This window comes from Caretta caretta, chromosome 18, assembly GCF_965140235.1.
Source record: "Caretta caretta isolate rCarCar2 chromosome 18, rCarCar1.hap1, whole genome shotgun sequence".
NCBI classification, from domain to species: Eukaryota; Metazoa; Chordata; order Testudines; family Cheloniidae; genus Caretta; species Caretta caretta.
Genome location: NC_134223.1, coordinates 18,649,703 through 18,667,764, shown reverse-complemented (window position 1 = coordinate 18,667,764; position 18,062 = coordinate 18,649,703). Strand labels below are relative to the sequence as shown.

Genomic DNA, 18,062 nt, shown 5'->3' with positions numbered 1-18,062 from the left:
AAAGAAAAGAAAAAGATAGTTTCAATGGGTGGGTGGTTTTGATCCCACTCCCAGATGCTAGCATCCACACAGCAACACCCAGCTTCATGGATGCCTCCTTGTTGGCACTTTCACCAGAGAGGTGAAAAATGGAATGGGTTAGGGGGAGACTGAATTCCAACCCCATCCCCACAGCCAATCCCAGCCTGGTCAGGGCCGAAGCACGTTAACAAGGCAGTGTGGGAAATTTGCACTGCCACTTTCTGGGCTGTGTCTGTTCAGTGGTTGGAAGATTTCAGTCTCCAGGGTTCTCCATCCAGTAATGCTCACCACTCCCCGACTAAAGGATCCAACACACCAGCACTGCTCACCTCACTTAATAAACACCCAGACTCTCCTTCGTGCATGTGAACTTTCTAGCTCTTTTTTAAATGTTACTATATACTGCCCCTTGCTTTCCATACACCCAGGGACAGGAAATCTCTACAGGCTTCGGCTTGTCTCCAAACACCAATCCCTAACCACGTCTTAGAGCAAATAAAAGAACACAAGAGACTTTGACACACAGCCACTGCCCCACCTCCCACAACCAGTCCTCTGCAACGGCATTTCTAGAGCGCTCCAGAATCCTAAGCAGCTGATGAAGAGGTAGTCAGAGAAAGAATGGCATTGTGTCTGCCTTTCAGTGTGGGAGTCACGGGGGAACGCAGTGCCTGATCTGTCTATCACACACACAGACACACACTTTCTAGAAAGAGAGGAAAATCTGAAGCCACTTTTGGTTCAAACTACCATGCATTCTGCTAATGGATCTTCAAAATACATAGCCCAGTGTAATAAACACACTCCATTGCCTTATTTCTTTGTGCTCCCCCATCTGTATCCACCTGTTATCTTTTGTCTTATACTTAGACTGTATGATTTTTGGAGTCGGGGCAGCCTTTTCATTATCTGTTTGTACAGCGCCTAGCCCAGTGGGGTCCTGGTCTGGAACTGGGGCTCCTAAGTGCTACTGAAATACAAATAGTAATAAGAAAAGGAGTACTTGTGGCACCTTAGAGACTAACCAATTTATTTGAGCATAAGCTTTCGTGAGCTACAGCTCACTTCATCGGATGCATACTGTGGAAAGTGTAGAAGATCTTTTTATACACACAAAGCATGAAAAAATACCTCCTCCCACCCCACTCTCCTGCTGGTAATAGCTTATCTAAAGTGATCACTCTCCTTACAATGTGTATGATAATCAAGTTGGGCCATTTTCAGCACAAATCCAGGTTTTTTTCATGCTTTGTGTGTATAAAAAGATCTTCTACACTTTCCACAGTATGCATCCGATGAAGTGAGCTGTAGCTCACGAAAGCTTATGCTCAAATAAATTGGTTAGTCTCTAAGGTGCCACAAGTACTCCTTTTCTTTTTGCGAATACAGACTAACACGGCTGTTACTCTGAAACAAATAGTAATAATATCATGTACAAAGGATAAGAAATCTCCTTAAGGAACTGTGCGTTAGCTGTTACAGGGAAATAATGTTGTGATGAGGTACAAAACCCCCCCGCACACAACAACCTGGAAAAGTTTAGCTATAATTACATGTGCAAATCAGGCAATTGTGAGTGCAAATGGAGAGAAGACAATTGTGAGCACAATGAGCTATTTGTATGTGCAGTTGCTATAACTGAGTGTACACATTAGGCAAGCAATTGTGCATCTGTTTTTTAAAAAGTCAGACTCCACATCTGAGGCTGTCAGGCCACCTTCAGTGTAGGTCTAGGAATTACAGTACATATGATGCTTATCTCACTCTGACTAATCCCCCTGTCAATATCAAACCCTTGCTGTGATCAAAGACCAAGAATGAGTAAAGGATACCCATGCTTACGCAGAGACAACAAAGCGCCTATACAAGCTAACAGTTGCTGAGGCCTGTTAGCAGCAGCACCTTATCCAGAACAGATGTTTCGCTAAGGCATGCAAATGCTGTGCAGTAAAACAGAGCTGCTCTTAGGTAATGTTAGCAATATTCACTGCAGGCCAAACCCTTAGCTCCTTACGTTTGTTTGCTCTCGGCCCTTAGTCAGACAATCTCCCACTGAAATCAGTGAGTTTGCACTGGGAGTGTGCCTCAGCAAAAGCCTCAGGATACAATCCTGCATCAGGATCTCTCTCTGTGTTGCTCTTATACCTCACGCCTTTCTCATGTTTTGGGAGGTGGCAACAGATTACTCCTCGTCTAATTTTTACACCCCAGCCAGTGGACATCTTCAGAGACTGGCTGAGCCTGCCACAGGCAATTATCCAATGAGAGTAAATAAAACCTGCGACAGAGAAGCTGTTGGCCCATAACAAGAGAGACTGCGCTCACTTATAGCTTGGTAACTCCTTTCGCTCCAGTGGAGTGGTTCCTGACTTACACCGATATGAATAAGAAGAGAGAGAGGCCTCACAGTTTTCTTAGATCTTTGGGGGAGAATTGAGCATAGGTCAAAAGGTGCCTCCAGTGTTCAGCCAAGATGTGTAGGAGACAGAGAGAAAAACATGGAAGTTGTGAGTTGAAGAAGCCAGAAAAGTGGTTAATTGCTTTGCTGCAGCAGTGCTGGCCCACGGTTCTGTGCATACCGAGAACCTGGGCTAAAAAACAGGCCTGGCCTCAGAGCAGGAGAGTTTATCTGGCACTTTCAATCATTTAAGTAATTTCTCCTCCCAGCCTATTCCGCACTGATAGTTGTACACCCACCAGCCACACCACTGCTGTGGTAGGTGTACACTGCATGTCTTACGAAAGGAATCATGGCTTCCTGGATGATTCCCAGGGAGAGAAGGAAATGCTTAAAAGTGAGTCAGGATCTGTCCATTCACTCTTCAGAGAGCAGAGCTGGGTGGCAATTGCTTTGCCAAACACTCCTAACAGTTTGCTTTAGGATTTGTTTGAGTGGCTCCCGCTACAGGAAGTTCAATCGTGACTGATTACACACCAAGCAGTGTGTCCTTCAGACATGGGCAAAGTTCAGCAGGCCAGATCCTCTGCTAGTGCCAATTGTCCTCGCTAGAGCTCTGTCAATTTTGCTACCATGCTTTATGCCAGCAGAGACTCTTTTTTTTTTTTTTTAAAGTAGTAAACTGGAACTTTATTTGACTACTGACAGTTTATGCTTTTTTGGAAGATTGCTTCTGGAGCTTCTTTACTTCATGCTTGATGATCCTGTTCCTCATTTTCTTTGCCTTCATGACCTTGTAGCGATCAAAGTCTGTCATCTTGGCTTTCTTTTCTCTGGCTTCAATCTTCTTTGCCCACCTTGTACCTATCCATTTTTCATTAATATTTTCTTTCTCCCCGGCAACTCGCACGTGCTTCAGACGAGCACTGTGTGGGAATTTGAGTACAAAATCGGTTAGCTGCATGCACTTGAAGGGCATAGCCTGCCTTCTTACACCACTGCAGGGGCCATCAACTAGCACCCTGTTCTGGTCAATAACATCCACAAGTGCCACCAGCTTGCCAACATGTGGCCCAAAGGAGATGTAGGCAACTCGGCCAATCTCTTGCAAGGGGTTCACTAGTACATTGTCTTTAGTTTGGGAGCAGGTGGGGGTTCTCACTCCCTGAAATTCGCCTTCAGTTCATTTCTCACATTCTCTGGACCCACAGCCATGAACTGGGCTCATGTTCTTGAAATTGGGCCCAGGTTCTCTCCAGAGCATTGTCAGCCTCAGCACTGCTGGAGCTGTAACAAAGCTGAGTGAGCACCTCTGACCACCAAGTATAGCTCTGCCCTCACCTTCCCCAGGCAGCCATGTCTTAGCCAAGGGGTGCCAATGGAAGGGTGGACAATTAATCTTTGTAGACAGTTTAACATAATGCAAATGGTGAGTTTCTTTGGTGAGCTCAGAGGATGAAATGTCAGTGAAGTCAGTGGAGCAGTGTCCATTTACACTAGCTGACTATCTGGTCCCTGGTGTCCATATCACAAAACCACCACCACAACTGCCCGCCTTGTTGGGAACCTCAGCAGAAAGGGAGACCAAATGGACTTTGAACTATGCCCCAAGAAATGGTCCCTCATGGTCAGAACTGAGGTACATGAACAGGAGGATGGTGTGGGGGGAAGCTTGTACGAGCTGCTCATGCTGTGTCTGTACCAGTGATAAACGAAGTACTTTACATCCACGCAATGTTATTAATTTGAGTTACAGACACAAGATGCCAATGCTATCACAGAAGGTAGCAGTTCAGCTCAGTCCTGGTCTGAACTCTTTCTTCAGGCAAATTTGCTCTGACTACAAGCGGGAGTTTTGCCAGAAGAAGGTGTTCAGAATTACATTCCTGGGGACGTACCTTAAAGAAAATTCACTGTCACTACTCTGGAGCCATTCACATTTTTTCCAGTGCTAGGCTTCACGAGTTTCACTGCAATGCAGCTAAAGCTACATACACATGAAATGTTCCCTTTGCCATACATGCAAGATACACTACCACCACCTAGTTCTGGTTTAGCATTTTTCATCAGCAGAGAGCAAAGCAAGGAGATCAGTAGCCATTATCCCCATTTTATGTAAGGGGAAACTGAGGCAGAGAGAAAGTCATCCAGCAGGTCAGTAGCATATCTGCAAATAGAACCCAATCTTACGAGTTCCAGCCCAGTGCCCCACCTTCTAGCCCACACTGCCTAAAAGGAAGTGTTTAAAAAAAGTGACCAACTTTCTGTTTTACCACATCAATAAGTATTTTCGCAAACACCTGGTAACTATGTAAAAAAACCACCCTGTGGCAAAGGTGATGAATTGACATCAGCTGGAAAGTGATGTCCCTTCATTCACTCATCCTGACAGGCTAAGAATTGCATGCACCTAGTATTTTAGTCACCCCATCTTCCCCAATGGCAGCCTGCTTGTCTGTCTCAGCCTCCTCATGTCTTGTGGCTTAGACACAAAATGTTTGGGACAAGGACTGCTATTTATTGTGTTTGTACAGTACCTAGCACAACTGGACCATGCTTGGTTGGCCTGTAAGTACTACTGCAAGACAAGAGTGTAGAATTAATAATGTGAATCCCCAGAACAGGGACAGGTTTGGCACAATTAAAGCATTCCCCCACACCATCCTCTGCTGGCATGGACTGAAGGAGCCGCTACTAATGGAAAGAGAAGAGTTCATTCTGGGCCCAGAGCTTCCTGTTTCAGAACATAAACAACTACACAAAGTGTGGTTCCCCAGTTCAGGAAATCATTAAGCATGTGCTTAACATTAAGTATGTGCTAAAGGCCCGCTGGCTTTCATGTGAGTTCAGCACATGCTTAAGTGCTCTTCTTGCAGCGAATCACAGTCCACAATAGTTTGTATTGACAAGGGCTCTTGCACACTAGGAACTCTCTTGAGGCCCACCAGGTCATTGACACAGGCCACAGAACAGCCAGCAGAGGTTAACAATTTTTGCTCAAACCCATAAGACCAGGATTTGAACTGGTGACCCTGGCTCAGGGCCATATCCTACCATCTTTGTCACATCCAACATTCCTTGGGAAGGCAATGTGATTGGAATCCTCACAGCAGGGTACATAAACCTGGGAGATGAAAGACTGCATATGCCATTACTAATCCTCTTTGCCATTGTTTTGATCACTGCTAATAAACTATTTAAAATCTCACTTGAAAAAGGCCATGTTTTTGTGTTTAGACAGCTACCACTTGGTGTCTAATGGCATACAGATCAGCTTTGATTTCCTCTCAGAGTAAATAACAAAATAGCCACAGTACATGACAGACACAAAATTCACAAAAACAAGACACCAGATTAATCTGAATCTGCTCAAGAAGCAGATCAAAAGGAAGGGAGGTCAAAAATGATACCAAAGAGATACTCAAAAGCATTAACAAGTGAAATTTGGGGGTTGTTTTTAACCTTAGCTGCTGTTCCCTATGACACACTATTCACTTTTAAAATGCAAAATCATTTGTCAGGCAATTCCAGTTGAGATATTTACACGCCCAAGCAAGTTGTTTCACATCCAAGGCAACTGCAAGAGGAAAGCAGGCTGTTTTAGTACTCTGGAACAAGTGGGTAAACCCACACCTTAGGGTGTGACGTAGCATTCCATTTCCATGGGGACAGAGCATGCATGTTGTAAACTGTCCTCACACGGAGCTGGATGGCAAAATGATTTGGTTAAAAAATAAAATAACCAAACAACATCAAAGGAAAAGATGACATTTACTGGCGCATTTCTCTAGCAGCCCAGTCTTTCAGTTAAAACCTAAACACAGTTGATCTGTTGTACCTACGGATTCAGAGGAACAGCCGTGTTAGTCTGTATTCGCAAAAAGAAAAGGAGTACTTGTGGCACCTTAGAGACTAACCAATTTATTTGAGCATGAGCTTTCGTGAGCTACAGCTCACTTCTCACGAAAGCTCATGCTCAAATAAATTGGTTAGTCTCTAAGGTGCCACAAGTACTCCTTTTCTTTTTTCGTGTACCTACGGAGAACACCTTCTAAATCTTGGCAGGTCTTTCTTACAGCTAGAGCTGAAGGGGTATGTATACAATGCAGAAGTAGCTCTGCATTTCTGGAGAATGATATAATTACACATTCGTTCCTCAAATAATTAAATATGGTTATTAAGCCTAAAGAATATTCAGTCCGGGCTTGAAGAGCCCAATTATACCAATAAGCTTATATAACATGTATTTCAGCATCTGCTTTACAAATCTAAATTTAACATTGTGGCAATTTTTGGAAGGTGAACCCAGGGAAGAGAATATGCAGAAGCCAGCTCTACTTGCATCATTTGTTCTGTTTTCTTACTTACCAAGAGCTACCAGAAGGCCTCTTGGAGTCCAGCCTCTTCTTGCAGAAAGACAGCTCACACACACCTTAAGCTTGAAATTGACATGGTGATGCAGCACATTGCACAACTGCCAAAGAAGTGATCTCCCAAAAGCACCTGCATTTCTCAGTGGGGACGGGGAGGTAGAGCAGAGGGGGAGACTCAGAAATGTGTGTTAGGAGATTGTGCATAGAAAGCACAGGGAACTGGTTGGCAACGAACAAGATGCTGTCTGAGAGCTCATCTCATGAAGCACTTGGAAGTTTCAAGTTTCATTCTGCATGGTACAATATGAAATTTGCAAGATTTCCTGTGAAAAACTTTTATTCCTCTAAGGATTCTAACAGTTTGATATAAGATATGAGAGCCCATCAGTGACTATATCCCAGGACCAAATTCAGATCTTGATTATACCAGCATAAATCTAGATTCCACCAACGTCAATGGATGCCCCTAACTGACAGTGCAGACTGCAAGCCAGGGAAAGGAGGAGGGAATTGCGGTTCAAGGGGTTATGTCCTAGCTCAGCTCCTCCTGCAGAAGTGTAGCTACATGCTGCCACTCCAGACACACCTTAAAGACACAAATCTGGCCCTAAGTATATAGTACTCTAAAATGTGTTAGGTGCTTTACAGACACATCAGAAGACAGATCCCTGCTCTGAAGAGCTAACAGTTTCAGGAGACAGCACACAAACCCAGGAGAGAGGGAAGGAGGGAAGAGAGAAGCAACACATAACCCTTTTTCTTTCATTTCCCATTTTTTTTAAACTTCCCCTTTGCCCTGTTTTGTTTTGGGAGAGTCGTTTTAACCCTCTCTTATTTGCTTTTCTTTCTTTTTTCCTTTCTATTTTTTTTTAAATGCTGCTGTTCACTAGTTAACACTGAAATCTAGAGAGTGAAGTGATCCTATAACAAGATTCACACAAAGAAAAGGAGTACTTGTGGCACCTTAGAGACTAACCAATTTATTTGAGCATAAGCTTTCGTGAGCTACAGCTCACACAGGGGCCCACAGAACAAAGGAAAGAAAATCAATCAACATTGTTATCCAGCCTGTAAGGGGTGAATAGGAATTAAGCAATGCTTTGTGCAGACTTGGGAATCAGAGGAAAGAGGGGCCATCGGTTCAGTCCTGAGAAGGCTTGGCAATTCTGTCTTTTCCCAGGAGGCTTAGGATTGGAGGCACTCCCTAAAGTGCTCTTATTCCAGCCATCACTCAGAAGCGCTGGGACAGCTCTGTAGGAGGTGACGTCCGCAAGAAAAATGAGGTTTACACTGCCCAAGGGATTAGCAGGTTACATTAGCAGGGTGAGCAGGCTCTAGGTTCTGAGGCTGTTTGTATTCAGGAGGAGGACTGCATTTGGATAATATTCATACTCTTCAATACCATTGAAATCTGGCTAGCAGCCTCTGTCTCCCTACTACTTCATCTAAAAAGGAATCTCCATTAGCACGAGGCGACATATGACATATAGTTGAGCCATTCCAATTCCAACCAATAGTCCATTACAGTAGCCATTAGTCTCTTGGACACGGGTGGGCAAACTTTTTGGGCCAAGGGCCACATCTGGGTGGGGAAATTGTATGCAGGGCTGGGGGCGGGGATTGGGGTGCGGGATGGACTGCGGGGTGTGGGAGGCAGTGCAGTGTGCAGGAACGGGCTCAGGGCAAGGCATTGTGGCAGAGGAGGGCTGCAGGGCATATGAGGGGGCTCAGAGAAGGGGGTTGGGGTGCAGGAGTGGTGCGGAGTGCAGGGGGGCTCAGGGCAGGGGTGCAGGAGGGGTGCAGACTGGGGGAGGGAGCTCAGGGCAGGGGGTTGGGATGCAGGAGGGATGCGAGGTGTGACGGGGGCTCAGGGCAGGGGGTTGGGGTGCAGGAGGGGTGCGAGGTGCAGGCAGGGGGCTTAGGGCATGGAGTTGGGGGGCAGGGTGCAGGAGGGGTTCAGGCTCTGGCCCGGCACTGCTTACCTAAAGCGGCTCCAGGGTGGCAGCAGCATGCACCGGGACCAGGGCAGGCTCCCTGCCTGCCTGCCCTGGCCTCATGTGGCGCCACTCCAGAAAGCGGCCAGAACCAGGTCCCTACCCTGCCCCTGGGGTGGGGGTGGGGGGCACAGGGCTCCACGTGCTGCCCTTGCCACACCTCCAGGTACCTCCCCCGAAGCTCCCATTGGCCGTGGTTCCCAGTTCCCGGCCAATGGGAGCTGTGCGGGGCGGTGCCTGGAGGCAAGGGCAACACATGAAGCCCTCTGCCCCGCCTCCGGGGCCCCAGGGATGTGGTGCCGGCCACTTCTGAGAGTGGCGCGGGGCCTGCGGCCCCACAGGGGGGCAATTCCATGGGCCAAATCCAAAGCCCTAAGGGGCCGGATCCGGCCCGTGGGCCGTAGTTTGCCCACCCCTGCTCTTGGATATAGAGCAACAGCCTATTCCAGCTATCCAATAAGTATCCTATACTCCCACTCAAGTCAATAGAAGTTAAGGGCACTCAGCATCCCTCTGAAAGTGCTCAGCACTGGCCAAGATCAGGCCCAATAGGTAAGGGGAAGGAGAAGATCAGAGAGAAAAATAATAAACATTTTGCAAAGTGCTATCACTTGTTAAATAATGTATCTATTTTACAGCTCCTAAATCTAAATTAAAAAATAATAATACATCACCCAACCTGAATACAAGTCGAGATCTTTTTTGCCTGCGCTATTCCAGCAATCTTTTGGCACATAATAATTGTAATTATCCATTAGTTGTATCATTTGGCCATATTCTACAGCAAAAATATATATACAGTCAGATCTGAGCAATTTGAAAACTCAATTAAATCAAATTAAAAACCTCTTTGATACACATGAATAGATCTACAAAGCAATCAGAGATTTAACAACACTGATAATGACTGCACTTCCTAGCACAGACAGCCTGATAGTCTGAATAGAGTGGATACTAGTATACCTGGAGAGCTTTGATCAGTGCTTATCTGGCCTACTTATAGAGAATTGAGAAGGGATAAAACTCTGGATGTAATGGATCAGGCAAGGCCTACAAATTGACAAGACCAGCTTTGGATACCTATAGTCAGTGGTGAGTATCAAACACTAGCGGTGGCCCAAGTGATGTCCAACAATACTGGGCAATAGAAGGATGTCTAGCATTAAGTTAAAGTGTAGAATTAGAATCCGAGATTGAAAAATAACAGGCAATTAAAACAAAGTGAGCACCAAGAGTTCTAGGAGGTTCTTGACCACATGCGATGCTCTGAACAGTTCAGCTGGTTATTTTGAATATTTATTATTTGTATTGCAGTTGCACCTAGAGACCACAAGACACTAGGCACTGTACAAACATAAAAACAGGGCCAGCCCCAAAGAGTTTGCAAAGATCACCCTGGGTGCAAGTAAAGATCAGAAACAAGGTGTCATTTTCAGCTCAAGGAAACACACTCCTACTAGCTATGACTGAGCTGGTGTGCTAAAAATAGCCGTGTAGCCATGGCAGCCTGGGTGGTGGGAGGCTAGCCCCTCCAAATACAATCCCATTTCAGACACTAGGTATGTACTCAAACGCTTAGCCCCTCCGCCACCACGACTACACTTCTGTTCTTAGCATGATGCCTCAATCTGAGCTAAGGAAGGTACATCTCCTCAAACTGGAAATTACACCCTTAGTTTGAAATGTAGATGTAACCTAAAACCAAAAGCTCCCTGCGATGTTAGAAAGTGATTCACTGAGTGAGTTAGGAGACAGGAAACCACAGTGTTTGATTCACCTCAGCTTTCATGCGCAAGGGAAGAGAATGGCTTTATTTCCTGTGGAGAGGCATGAAACAGGGCTGATAATGGGACAGCTGGAATGCGCAGTCAGAGTCAGCAGGTAATTCACAGGACCCAGTTTCAGACAATCTATCGTCTGAGACTGGGAGGAGGATAATGGTTTGCACTTTTGTGATTTGCATTTTCCATGTAAGGATCTCCAAGGTAGAGCTATATCAATATAGTTTATAGCAGCACGTAACTATAGTGTAAGAACCCATGACTCCTAGCCTTCAGAACAGCTGCAAGGAGAACAGTCTAGGTATGGATTAGAGCAGCGGTGTCCAACAGAAATTCGATGCTAGCCACACTTGTGGTTTTGAATTTTTCTTATTAGCCACATTATAAAAAAGCCACATGCATTAGCCACAATTCAGTAGCCTATTAGCCACATGTGGCTAGTGGCGAATGTATTGGACACCGCTAGATTAGAGCGTGGGACTGGGATGCAAGACTAATGGCAGGACTACTGTAATTAACTGCACCACAACTCTGCCATTAATTTACTATATATCCTTGGGTAAGTCACTTCCCCTCTCTATGCCTGTGTTTGCACACCTGTAAAATGGATACATAATACTTCACAATGGGCATTGTTGTGAGGCTCAATGAGAGTTCTCAGAGAGCTTCCAGATCCCAAATGAAGAGGTACTATAGACATGTAAAGCATTGCTTTAATGTGCAAAAACTCCGTATGGCTTGCAGGAAAGCCAAAATATAGGTGAGTTATGAAAGACTTCAAAATTGGAGATGATATGAGATCAAAATACTGATGTGACCTTCCTGCAATGAGCCCTGCAGAAGTGGGCATGAAAAGAGTGCTGGGTCCATTCTGAAACACTGACTGTCACAATGCTACCTGAAGAGACTTAAATAGAGGACAGCAGATGGTGTGAAGACTGACTGATGGAGTTTGGAAAGAAGAGTCTTTACCAGTGAACCTGGTCTATCTTGGGCTTCCTTGTTGCTTGAATGTGTGGGCTGAGATTTTTTCAGGGAGTTCAAGTGAGGTTAGGGTCCAAATCACACTGCAGTTTAATGTTACTTGGTGCCTGGCTCGCTTTGAACATCTCAGCTGTAATCCCTTTCCATTGTAGTTAGGGCCAAATATTGATGTCTCTCCCATTGACAGATGATTTACATATATGCTCTTATTGTAAAAGCACAAATGAGTCAGCTGAACGTGGAGCCCTCATGGTTTGCAATTCAGGCAGCATGTCCCATAGAGGTACCTTCAGGCCAAACAGTGCAGAGAGAGGGTGCAGATGGAGTAGTTCTATGTGTGAGCGTGCACTCTCTCTCTCTCTCTCACTTGCCTGTCTTTTTCCACTGCCACAGGCTATGTCTGTCAGCAGCTCCTTAGCTGGCCGTGCACAGGAAGCTCTAGTAGAAGACGTTGCTGTGAAGAGCATTGTGAGAGCTGTGGGTGTGACTCTTAGTAGAGCTACATTTTTCTTTCCTCCCACCTCCCTCGGAGGGGACACAAGCTCAGCCTTACAGCGGGGGAGCAGCTAAATGCAAATGAAGCCAGACGCCATCTCAGAGGGTCCCAGCTCCACAGAAGTTCACAGTTGCTCAGAACTGGCCATCAGTTCTGGAGTGCCTGGACATTCCAACATCCCCTCCCCATGGGGCCCAAGGTAGCTCTGAACTATAGGCATGCATTAAAGCCATGGTGTACTACATGAATAACACGACTAGAGACAGAGAGAGTTGAACGCAGCAGCTCTGTGGAAGATCCTAGAGACAGGGGGGGCTTGAGTTGACATGAGCTGCTATTTGTCACAAGAGGTAAATTCATCCAAGATACCATCACGTTAAAAGCCCTTTTGTTTGGTTAGACTAGCTGGAGGATGGCTGTTTTAGTGAGGAATTCATCCTGTTTCTCAGATCACTCATGCTCTTCATATTTGAACATTGCTGCCACTGCAGGTAGATGGATCACCTTTAGACTCCACGCTAGCTGGAGATAGCCAAACCAGTTATAGATGCTTATTATAGCTTCCTCGTGGTCATACTGATAGTCACATTGGGGACAGAGAAGGAGTTTTCCCTCAAATCAGATTGGCACAGACCTTGGTGGGGTTCGCTTTCCTCTGTAGCATGGAGTATGGCTCTCCTGTTATGATTACCTGGGCAGCAGTCCCGGGCAATGTGACACCTCAGGCTCTCCTATTCTCTGCCTGTAGCACACAACAGTTCCGTCTCCTGAGGACTGAAATGCCTTGAGGTCTATCTAATGTCACTGGGCTCAACAGAGGGGGTATCTGGGTGAGAATTAATGGCCTGTGATGTGCAGAGGTCAGACTAGAAGATCAGGTGGTCACTTCTGGTGTAAAATGAAACTATCTCAGCCCTTTGAGTGCTTCCTGCATTCTTCCTTGCCAACCCTCTCACCATCTGACAGCTCTTCTCCATGAGTCCAAGGAATGACTCGCTCTAAGGAGGGGCAGACACAGATAAAATGTTTAATTAGGATTTTCATAGCTGAACCATCCCCGCTCCCTGCTATGAATAATCCAACTAGGATTAAGAGCATGCTCGCTAAGGGTATGTCTTCATCGCAGTTAAAAACCCATGGCTGGTCCATGCCAGCTGATTCAGGCTTGCAGAGCTTGGGCTAAGGGACTGTTTAATTGCAGTGTAGACGTTCAGGCTTGGGCTGGAGCCCAGGCTCTAGGATCCTGCAAGGAGGGAGGGTCCCAGAGCGCAAGCTCCAGCCTGAGCTTGAATGTCTATACCGCAGTTTAATAGCCTTTTAGCCCAAGCCCCATGAGCCCAAGTCAGCTGGCACGGGCCAGCCGCGGGTGTCTAACTGCAGTGTAGATATAGCTAAGGCTCAAGTGGGTATCCCCCTGCCCCACCCTGCCATAGTAACATCAACACAGGAAGTGGGCCTTTAAAATGACCACTGCACATATGCACAAGAAATCCATGGCCACATTTAGGAACTTCACAGCAACAAGTGAAAGAGACAGAAGCCAAATCCTCTTGCTCTGGAGTTCAGGCTCCTACCATTTGAACCAAAGGAGAATCTTCATTAGTTGTTATCAGTGAGCTGTAGCTCACGAAAGCTCATGCTCAAATAAATTGGTTAGTCTCTAAGGTGCCACAAGTACTCCTTTTCTTTTTGCGAATACAGACTAACACGGCTGTTCCTCTGAAACCTGTCAGTATAGAGCTTATGACACAGCTGAGCAGTTCTAGTTTTGTCCAGTAGAGGGCAGGGGCACACAGGAGCATTGGATTTACTATAAGAAAGGGAGTTTTAAACAGCACCAGCCTGTAACTGCCAAAGTATCCCTGTGTCTTGCTTTATGGTCCTTGCCATGGACTTTGGTATTTTTGCCATGGACTTTGGTATTTTGCTATTCAATAAAATGAGATGATTACTCCAGTACAGGGATACTCCGACCTCAGTGGTTCAGGAGCCAAATTAGCCATCAACATTACCCAAAAGAGCCACAGTAATGTGAATTCACTGTTTCATTTACTATATATATCTATATATAAAAATTATTCTTACAGCAAAATGACCAACCAAGTAGTCTACTTAATAACATAGTTAGTAACATAGTGAAAGCAGCCTGATTTGTTAATAATTAAATCATGCAGTGTTTTGAGATCATGCATCAAGTGCTGCAAAGAGCCGCAGGAGACACATTAAAGAGCCTCAATCTAAGTAACACTGCTCTAGTAACTTATATCCCACATGGCGCTTACTCTGCCTTCCAAAGTAGATGTGATGTTCTGTCAGCAAAGTCTCTGGAAGGAGAGGAGAGAAAGCTACCATCTGAGCCATTTAACCAGAGATGGCCCTGAACTGCAACCACAGACTGGCATCTGCCAGTGGAAAGCTGCATCCTAGTTAAAACATTCAGGCAAAGCACACCACAGCCCAGAGCCCCCAATCCTATTCTCTTATTCCCTAGCAGCCACGCTGAACTATGCTGAAGGCTAGCATCGACAGGGCAAAACATGAGCAGTTATCGCGTCCCCTCCATGGGCCAGAGCCATGGCAGACTGCAGGTAATGGGAGTGTACTGACTTCAATGAGATTTGGTTCAGCCCCTATGCCAGCATATTGGTCACGTCTCCCATGCACCACCAGGCCTCTCTGTTCTCTTCCTCTTACGCGGTCATATCCCTGGCACCCAAAGCAAGCAGCAAAATGCATTTCAATGCAATCGTTCCAGCACGGGGCTCCCTAAGCAATACAGCTCTCTCACTAGGTCTCCCAGGCTCTCTACTCTTCCTTTCTCCTTCACATTTTATTCTACTAGCCCGTAACCCCTCATCCCTCTGCCACTTCATCCCTCATCCCCACTCACTGTCCATACCCTGCATTCCCTGTCTGTCCTCCAGCCACAGTCCTCCTCTATTCCTCCATCATTCCTCCATCCCACCCCCTTCCCTTTTCGCTCAATCCTCCGTGGGCTCCCATTCCACCTCCTCCATATTCCAGCCACAGACCCCTAATGAGACCCAGGGGGGGAGACAGAGCTGACATTGCTCTTCTCTTACCTCTGGGATCAGATGGGCCTGTCTTTTCTCCCTAGAAGCAAAAGCAGCATCTCCCCCCTCTCCGCGCCAAGAAGGAAGGGGGACCCAGATCTTTCTGTGGAGGTCAAGATGGTGGACAGGGGACTCCCAGGCTGGGCAACATTTTCTTGTACCATGAAGGTGGCGGTGCTGTTGCTCCATCTACTGGTGAGGTGGCTGGGGGCACTTGCTCAACCCATTGTTCCCACTTCAGGAGTCCCTGTTTGGTGACCCTTCATCCCACCAGATTCAGGGGGAGAGGAGCCCTTCTCCAAGCCAGAATGGGGAGAGAAGGGGTGCTTCTGGCCCCCAAAGACACCGGAGACAAGTCTGACACATCAGAACAGCCGATCCGCTCTCCAGAGAGAGGATATGGGATCTGTCTAGGAGGAGGAGCCAGACAATGGATACAGAAACAGTAGGGTACAAAGAACAGTTCTCTTCCCAGGGACCACTCCACCAATTAGTTATTCTGAAGTGATAAACTTCCGTGGCCATAAAGCAAGCCTTCCTCAACCAGTGGAAGCAACAGCACCAGTCTACTACCCAGTTCATATCACTTAGCAAGATACAGCCCCGCATTCTGCTCCCTTCCATCCATTCCTTTTACACAGTCAATTTCCCAAGTGGACCCTTGTTACCTTATAGAGATCCCCATGATTTGATTACACCACAGAGAGTAGGGGGCATAGTAGGAGGGACAAAAATTTTGTGTTAAAAGATCTCACAAGGCCATTTCCGCAAAGATAATTCTGAGCAACGACCTCAAAATGCACATGAAACATTTGCTTCCTGCTCTATGTCATTCCCTTGTTATCCATCCCACCTACCCTTGTGTGCTCCCCTGTGGTGTTGATCAAACTGACGTCTCTTACTCTATCCGTGAGCAATTCCACCTAGCAATCAGAGTCAAGTTTTCCCCAGTAACTTCTGCCTCAAACGAGTTTTGTGTGTTGGAATTGTGAAGTCGTCACACATCCTCAAAAGTGCACAACAATCTGCAGAAGGATTAGGGGACAATAGCAGGAATCCCTCTTCTTAAAACTGGTTCATAATCTACCCTCGGTAAACAACGTTTTATTGATGTGAGAAAGCTATGGAGTGTCTATGGCACTCATTGAAAGCTAAAGAATAAATGTCTGTTTACTTAGCCACAAACCACAACATGGGAAACCCAGAGATGAGTCAATCAGCTCAGCCAAGACACGGACAAAGCACTAAGTACAGGGTTAGCCACATATCTGTGGAGAAAGCCATTATTTTAAACCCACAGCATCAGTGATCGGAAAGGTTGGACTACTTCAGTCCTTGTGTCAGAAAACACCTGGAGCATTAATAAGCTTTAGCGATCAAGCTTCTTTTTTGTTGGTATTTTTGAAAATGTTCTGTCCATTTAGTAGCCAAAAAATGTGCTATACTGACAGCCTCTGGAGATTCCCTCCCTCCCATCAGTTCTGACAAGGCCTAGCCAGTTTGCCCCACCAACATGACCATATCCTGACAGAGAGGAGCCACCTCTGGGGTGAGCAAGCAAGTTTAGTTTCTATGGCCTTTTCAGTCTTTTGGCCTCTCTACTGAGAGTGCCAGTTAGGTGGTTGGGTTTGTGATCTGGACACCTGTCTGCTACCAATATGAGCTGGGTTTGAATGGCTGATTTACTGGTGAAAGACTGAAGTGAGATCCCCAGAATTAATGATAGAGCTATTATTAATGATTAATGATAGAGCTATTATTATTCTACATCTGTATTTCTCCAGCAATCCATGCCTAGAAGCCTCTGGGAATCTCACCAGATGCAATAAGAGACAGACATATCTTCCACAAAAGTCAAAGTGGATTACTAAAAATTATCAACATTAAAACCAGAGGGTGCAGAACTGAAAAAACAAAATCTTGTTTTGACCCACTCTCCAAATCTACAGTAAAAACATACACAAATACCCCAACACTCCCCTCCCATAGGTTTAAGAACATAAGAACAGATATACTGGGTCAGACCAATGGTCCATCTAGCCCAATAACCTGTCTTCCGACAGTGCCCGATGTTGGATGCTTCAGAGGGAATAAACAGAACAAGGCAGTGATCCATCTCCTGTTGTCCAGCCCCAGCTTCTGGTTTAGGGGCACCTGCAGCACAGGGTTTTTGTCCCTGACTATCTATACCTATTGATGGACCTATCCTTCAGGAACATAATTCTTTTCTGAACCCATTTATACTTTTGGCCCTCACAACATCCCCTAGCAACAAGTTCCACAGGTTAACTGCATTGAGTGAAGAAGCACTTCCTTATGTTTGTTTTAAACCTGCTGCCTATTATGATCCAAAGCCAACTGAAGTCACTGGCGTCTTGACCTCAGTAGTCTTTGGACAGGCTTAGGAAGCTCAGAAGGGAATACAAACAGCCAAATACATCAAAGGAAAGTGAGGGGATAGTTCCCATTTGTAGAAGTTGTAACAAATCTACAGTATTCCTTCCTGCTTAAGTTCTCCTTTCAACTGAAGGATCAAAAGAAGCTTTGATTAAACATTCTGACGCTAATGGCCAAGTTTGCATAATATATTTACAGAAAACAGGGACTTTTGTGAATGTAGATAATACGAAAATGCAGCACTTATGTAGCACCAGTTTTGGGTTGGTTTGTTTTTTTTAAAGAACAAAAGAATTGTTACCACAATAATATATTTGCGGCTCTGTTCCACTGAAAGCAGAGGAATATCACAGAAGTGCTGTTTGTTAGTTACAATTCTACCAGCTACTGGTCTCAAAAAACAGGAGTTTGAAAAAGTTTGTTTGTTTCTTAAAAACCCAGGTTTTATTTTGATGTAATGAAACATGAGTACCACAAAAGAAACCTCCCAATACTGCATCAGTGCACCCCCAGCCCTCAGCTAGTTGTGCTATAGTTAAGAGAA

At 45.6% G+C, this 18,062-nt stretch overlaps 1 protein-coding gene and 1 pseudogene across 1 annotated transcript in view; both read right to left on the bottom strand.

The window, feature by feature from the left end:
- The window catches only part of PLCH2 (phospholipase C eta 2), a 316,564-nt gene that overhangs the window by 286,231 nt on the left and 12,271 nt on the right, over positions 1-18,062 (bottom strand). The window lies entirely within an intron of this gene.
- Positions 3,095-12,018, bottom strand: LOC125624524 (large ribosomal subunit protein eL14 pseudogene; annotated as a pseudogene).